The 7432-nt window shown below is 39.6% G+C and overlaps 1 non-coding gene across 1 annotated transcript; it reads left to right on the forward strand.

Moving 5' to 3' along the window:
• The first annotated feature begins 1560 nt into the window (after positions 1-1560).
• TRNAI-UAU (transfer RNA isoleucine (anticodon UAU)) lies at positions 1561-1654 on the forward strand. The gene is made up of 2 exons: positions 1561-1598; positions 1619-1654. It is a non-coding gene; the product is annotated as a tRNA-Ile (tRNA).
• Positions 1655-7432: the final 5778 nt, after the last annotated feature.

The following is a 7432-nucleotide window of genomic DNA, read 5'->3' on the forward strand; positions in this document are numbered from 1 at the left end:
AATACAACATAGATTTCTCTTGCATAGACTTGAGATACTTTTTAAATATCCTATTTTTATGAATTTCCTAAACCTGTTGCAATAGCCATACATTTAGAACAATTTTATTACAATAAAATTTCCATTGAAATGAAATATAAGACACCTAATTATATTTCCAAAGTTTCTATACTGACAATATCTTGCTTTTTGAGTCAAGGGTTTTCCTTCCTTTCTTCCCTCCTTTCTTTTCTTTCTTTCCCTCCCTCCCCTTCCTCCTTCCTTTCTTCCTTCCTCCCTCCCTTCTTCCCTCCCTTTCCCTCCCTCCCCTCCTTCCTTCCTCCCTCCCTTCCTTGTTCTATTTTTATTCAACTTAACATATATTTTCCTTTCTTTTCTTTCTCTTTCTTCTTTCTTTCTTTCTTTCTTTCTTTCTTTCTTTCTTTCTTTCTTTCTTTCTTTCTTTCTTTCTTTCTTTCTTTCTTTCTTTCTTTCTTTCTTTCTTTCTTTCTTTCTTTCTTTCTTTCTTTCTTTCTTTCTTTCTTTCTTTCTTTCTTTCTTTCTTTCTTTCCTCTTTTCCTCCCCCTCCCTCCTTGCCCCATCCCTCCCTCCCTCCTTCCCTCTTCCTTCCTTCCTTGTTCTATTTTCATTCAAGTTAACTTCTTTCTTTCATTCAACTTAACTTCTTTCTTCCATACCTTCCTTCCTTCTCTCTTCCTTCCTTCCTTCCTTCCTTCCTTCCTTCCTTCCTTCCTTCCTTCCTTCCTTCCTTCCTTCCTTCCTCCCTTCCTTCCCTCCTTCTTTCCTTCCTTGTTCTATTTTCATTCAACTTAACATATTCCTTCTTTTCTCTCTTCTTCCTTCTTTCTTTTCTTTCTTTTTCTTCCTTCCTCCCTTCTTTTTCTTTCTTCTTTCTTCCTTTCCTTCCTTCCTTTTTCTCTTTCTTTTCTTTCTTTTTCTTTTTTCTTTCTTTTTCTCCTCCTTCCCTCCCTTCCCTTTTCCCTTCTTCCCCTTTCCCTTCCTTCCCTTTCCCCTTCCTTCCCTTTCCCGTTCCTTCCTTCCCTTTTCCCTTCCTTCCTTCCCTTTTCCCTTCCTTCCTTCCCTTTTCCCTTTCTCCTTCCTTCCCTTTTCCCTTCCTTTCCTTCCCCTTTCCCTTTCCTTTTCCTTTCCCCTTCCCCTTTCCCCTTCCCCTTTCCACTTCCCCTTCCCTTTTCTTTTCTTTTCTTTTCTCTTTTCTTTCTTTTCCTTTTCTTTTCTTTTCTTTCTTCTCTTTTCTTTTCTTTATTTTCCTTTTCTTTTCTTTTCCTTTCTTTCTTTCCCTTTTCTTTTCTTTTTTTCTTTTCCTTTTCTTTTTTTCCTTTTCTTTTCTTTTTTTTTCTTTTCTTTTCTTTTCCCTTTCTTTTCTTTCCTTCCCTTTTCTTGTGTACCCAGGCTTTGCCCGCGTGTGTGCAGCGCGGAGCCCCGTCCCGGCTGCAATCCGCGTGGCCTTGAAACCGTTGTTTCCACGCACGACCTGACTCCACGGGGGACTCCCCATCCGAGGCCCTTCACCTCCGCGTCCCCAGCCTCACATCCGGTGCAGCTCCAGTGGCGCAATCGGTTAGCGCGCGGTACTTATACGACAGTACGCTGGTGGGCGATGCCGAGGTTGTGAGTTCGAGCCTCACCTGGAGCAGCTTTTACTCCGCGGGCCGGTGCGAATGCAAAGCTGCCTGACCTTGGTCTTCTCCAAGGGAGTTGAGATAAGATTTGTCTCTAACTCAGACCTTGCTTATCAGACGTGTCATGCGTATGTGCAGAGAGGACTGGCAAGTGTCCCAAGCCTTTTCAGGCCTGCCATCATTTCACACCAGTCTTTCATAGTTATCAAAACAACTGTTTTTTTAATAGAATCAGAAGAAACCAAATCACACTGGTGATAAGCCCTATGTTAATACCAACTAAATTCTATGAAGTGTGCATTCTTGAACTGTAGATATTCTTGGTTTTTAAAGCTATGTTGTTGGAAAAATAGCCAGTCCCTTGAATTCCTATCCTTGCCCCAATTTTTTCACTCTTCTGACCTTCCTATCTTATTGGATGACCGTGCTCAGTACTGACCTCTAAGACACAGGTATTTAGTTCCAGAAAGCAAAATGACTCCTGCTAGTCTCCCAGGTGGTCTGAAGTGAGTGTGTGGGTCAATTGATCTCATCCTCTGGATTGTAAAGATTATAAAAGACACTCTGGAAACACAGGCATTGATTCTAACTTCAGAGATACTGAGAAATGCCCTCTAGCCTCCTAAGTGGATACCAAAAAAATCCTTAATAAATTATGATTAAACCCACCTCAGCAACATCTGAAAAAGAATTACATATTAAGACCAGGTGTGAGTTATTGCTGGAATGCACGGTTGGCTTAACTCCACCAAAACCAACGAACATAATGTACGACATCAACACAATTAAAAACCAACAACACACAAACTAAAATCATAGGTTGATCTCAATATATGTTGAGTAAGCGTTCTCTAAAATGCAGCGTGCTTTCTTACTGACATCTCCAACAAAGAATAGAAAGAAACTAGCTCAGTCAGCAAAAGGCATCTGGGAAGAAACCTCACAAATCAAAAGTATGATGAGAGGGGTTGGAGTGATAGCACATACCCTATTCTCTGCCGACTGGGGTTCAGTCCCCAGTATTCCCAGGGTCCCCTGATCCTGCCAGGAGTGATTTCTGAGCACAGACCCAGGAGTACCTCTTGAGTATTGTGTGGCCCTCCTACCCCCAAAAAAGTATGATGAAAGTCAACTTTTCTTTCCTTTTCCTGATTATTAATTCATTGCAAAGTTTAATTGCTGGGACCAAAGAGGTCTTCAGAGTTTAAAGTACTTTCCTTGCACATAACGGACTCTGACTGATTTGATTCCTAAATTAAGAGTGATTGAGGAGTGAGCTAGAAGTGACCCCTAAACATGGAATCAGGAGCAAACTTAAAATCAAAAGTAAATTTATCAACCTTTTTATTTTTATTACTAGTATGCTGTGCTTATGTTTTGCTTTTGTTTTTGGCCCACATCCAGTGGTGCTCAAGGTCCTACTGAACTTTATTATTTATTTATTTATTTATTTTTGATGATTCCATTTGACAGTTGACTGTAACAAGCAATAAAAAATAGGTTATTTTGTGCCTGCTCAGGGGGGCATCTTAGAGGAGTGGGAGACTGGGATAATGGTGGAGCGAAGGTCACATTAGTGATGGGATTGATGTTGGAACATTGGACTATATTATTAACAACTTTGTGTAAACCTTGGTGTTGAAAGAAAGTGAGAAAAAGTTATATGCTTAAATCTTTTCTTCAGAAAAGATGGCTAAGAATGCAAATAATTTTAAGGATAAGTAAGTGAAGATATAAGCTTTGAGCTCTTTAAGAAAAAAAAAATCTTTGCAGTTATATATATCTGATGCTCAACATTGCTAAGCACTGAAGATCTTGTGTGGGAAAATGCACGGACAGAATATCAGATTGCAGAGTTTCTGTGAAGAAATTATGTTAAGCCAATTCAAGGTGTTACCAATTCCTTAAATGATGTCAAACAGGTGACAGAATGCAAGGTCACTAAGGTTGCATTACATTAATTACCAGTGAGGGCTGTGGAGAGAGTTCAGTGGATTGAAATGTATTTTCGGAACCTGGGGTTAGATTTCTGAGCACTGTAGGTAGGAATTCCAGCTTTATTCCCCTGACCACTGCTGAGAGTGTTCCTGGAGATGCCCTGGGAGAACAAGGTGCCTTCTTTGATCTACAACACCACAAAAACAAACAAAAAAAGAAGAGAAAGAAGAAAGAAAGAAAGAAAGAAGAAAAAGAAAAGAAAGAAAGAAAGAAAGAAAGAAAGAAAGAAAGAAAGAAAGAAAGAAAGAAAGAAAGAAAGAAAGAAAGAAAGAAAGAAAGAAAGAAAGAAAGAAAGAAAGAGAGAGAGAAGAAAGAAAGAAAGAGAGAAAGAAAGAGAAAGAAAGAAAGAAAGAAAGAAAGAAAGAAAGAAAGAAAGAAAGAAAGAAAGAAAGAAAGAAAGAAAGAAAGAAAGAAAGAAAAAGAGAAAGAAAGAAAGAAAGAGAGAGAAAGAAAGAAAGAAAGAAAGAAAGAAAGAAAGAAAGAAAGAAAGAAAGAAAGAAAGAAAGAAAGAAAGAAAGAAATAAAGAATAAAGAAAGAAAGAAACAAAGAAAGAAAGAAAGAAAGAAAGAAAGAAAGAAAGAAAGAAAGAAAGAAAGAAAGAAAGAAAGAAAGAAAGAAAGAAAGAAAGAAAGAAAGAAAGAAAGAAAGAAAGAAAGAAAGAAAGAAAGAAAGAAAGAAAGAAAGAAAGAAAGTAAAAGTTCCAAGAACTTCCTAATCAAAAGAAATGCAACAGAATTTGAGACTTGGTCTCTAGAACTGAATTTTCCTTTTATGATTTCATTTATTCACTTTTAAAATTCAAAATGCTTTTCAAATGTCTCTAGCATTTAATATTTCCCTGGCAGATAACATTGGTTAATGATATTTTTCCTCTCCCAAGATACTATTTCTACGGGTGTATCACCTTACATGGTATAAATAGGTAAAAAAAAAAAAATCTCCCCCTATTTTCCTCTCATAGTTTCAGTCTCCTATTTCTAATTAATCTTCTTCTTCACACACCCCACATACACACTTTAAATGTGTTTTTCCTTGTGGGAATAAAAACAAAATGGAGCATTAAATAATATGCCTTTCTTTTGTCAGAGGTAATGTTTCACCATTTCCTGCTCTGGAGGATTTTCCTCTTCTTTCCTTCATGCTGTAAACATCTTTACAACATGGTCACACGCAATAGAAACAATCACAGCAGAATGATATCTATAACGTTAGGAACTCTTCTGCTCATTAACATTATTAAAATTAATGATTACTGGAGCAATAGTACAGCAGGTAAGACATTTATCTTGCATGTGGCTGACCCGGGCTTGATCCCTGACACCTTTTTCTCAGTGATCTATCTTGAATAGCTTATTACAGATGTTGCCTACTTCTCTATATGTGCTTCCCTTTTATGATCCTATATGTTGCTTCTGTTCTCTCCCTTCATTCACTGCTTTCTTCACTTTGTCCATAAATTTTCATGACTAGGTAGTGAAAATTAGTAAGGTTTTGCTGGATTTGGGTTTGAGTTCCAGCTTAACTTCCTATTAGACACTCTTAAGCATTTCATTCTTTTATTTTTAATTTTGATATGCACTTTTTTTTTTACATCAGTGATCATCAATGGTTGCAATGACCATCAACATGAGATTACTGAGAAATATCAACTGTGCTATTGAAGATGGACTAGCACAGATTCAGCAGCTTGGAAAAGTCCCTCTTCTTGCTCCTCTTCATGATGCAACTTTCTCATCTCCATTTCCACCTGATTCCTTATTATCCTCTTACTTCTCCCCTTGTTTCCCTTTCTCCTTCTCTCGTCCATCCTTGGACTCACACACCTCCCTGTATTCATCCTTCCTGAGCAGGATGGGCCAGAGAGAATTCAGAACTCAGAGTTGGCTGTGTCTTTCCTACATAAATCACCCCATCCAGAGTCCAGGCCACCCCTGTCACTTCACTTATCAAGCTCTTGTCCCCTGGACCACTTTTCTTCTCCCCTAATCCTTTAAGGTCAGGCCCTAGTCAGTAGGTAGCTTTCTTCCATAGCCTCATGCTTCCCTTCAAATCAGTTTTGTACAGTCTTTCGTCTGCATTGTCTCTTGTTCCTTTATCTCTTGACTGATCCCTGAGTGTCCCTATGTGGCCCTGTGTGGCAGGCTGTGATTTCTCTCTGACCACCTTCCTGTGTCCGTGCGTTTTCCTGGATCCCAACAACCCAACAAAACACACCCTAGGCGCATTGAAAACGATGTGAAGTCTCCTACAATTGTATGCAGTAGAGATTCCAACCCAGTAGTATGGAATCCAAATGCATAGTCTAATAGTGATGCAGTGGACACGGAGGGGTCTCTGGTTTTCGTGTTAGAAGCACATCACTTTACAAGACTGTTAATGATGGGGTTTCATGCAGACAACATACTACTCTCTCCATCAGGGTCTGTTCCCACCCCCACTGTCTCAGAGTTTCTTCTCCCTCTCAAAACTTTTCCCCTGATCTAATACTTGGTGCTGTTCAGTTCTGTAAACCAGTTCGCACATTATTTTCTTTGACCATTTTCTCTCTGTTTCTCTCTCTGTTTCTCTCTCTGTTTCTCTCTGTTTCTCTCTCTGTTTCTCTCTCTCTGTTTCTCTCTCTCTGTTTCTCTCTCTCTGTTTCTCTCTCTCTCTCTCTCTCTCTCTCTCTCTCTCTCTCTCTCTCTCTCTCTCACTCAGTCTAATACTCTACGATTTCATCCAGGTGTTTCACTCATTACATGACTTTGCCTTTTCTTATGGCTAAGTAGTATTCCATGGTGCATTTATACTACAGTCTTTTTATAATTTTTAATAGACATTTCTTGCTCTGAGGGTTTTTTATTAAAGCTTTAAGCAAAATAATCAACTAGGGGGGCTGGAGAGATAGCATGGAGGTAAGGCGTTTGCCTTTCATGCAAGAGGTCATCGGTTCGAATCCCAGCGTCCCATATGGTCCCCCGTGCCTGCCAGGAGCAATTTCTGAGCATGGAGCCAGGAGTAACCCCTGAGCACTGCCGGGTGTGACCCAAAAACCACAAAAAAAAAAAAAAAAAAAATAATCAACTAGGGATCCGGAGTAGTGGCGAAAGTGGTAGGACGTTTGCCTTGCACGCCCTAACCTAGGGTGGACCATGGTTCAATCCCCCAGCATCCCATATGATCCCCAAACCAGGAGCGATTTCTGAGTGCATAGTCAGGAGTAACCCCTGAGCATCGCTGGGTGTAGCCCAAAAAGCAAAACAATAAAAATAATAAATAAAAATAAAAAGCTTTTGGGAGGACACATCCAGCAGTGCTCAGGACTTACTCCTTGCTCTGCACTCAGGAATCACTCCTGGAGGGCTTGAAAAACCATATGGAGAACAGGGGTAGAACCCAAGTAATAGAGTTCCAGCTGAGAGCATCCTTGCGACCCCCCGGGGACCCCGGCCCGCAAGGTGGATGAGGGTCACGAAGTTATTCGTGAGTCACGAAGAGGAGTTGACCTGGAAAATAAAAGAGGGCTGGGAAAATTGATGGACTCAAAACGAAAATCCGATCAAGAGTCAAAGTTTATTGAAAGGGGGCTAGTTTTTATAGCAAGCATGAGCACGTTTTCAGACAAAAGAGGGGAAGGGGTGGTTCAGTACTTTTCCACCCTAACATTCCCATACATCAAATATGTCAGGGTTTTTTTTAGTGAGTTATACATTTACTAGAAGTGGTCCTACATTTACTATACATTTACTATAAGTGATCCTGTTATACATTAACTATAAGTGATCCTGGGGTGCTCTGTTCTGTTAACAATGCT

The sequence above is a fragment of the Suncus etruscus genome, chromosome 18, assembly GCF_024139225.1.
Source record: "Suncus etruscus isolate mSunEtr1 chromosome 18, mSunEtr1.pri.cur, whole genome shotgun sequence".
Lineage (NCBI taxonomy): Eukaryota > Metazoa > Chordata > Mammalia > Eulipotyphla > Soricidae > Suncus > Suncus etruscus.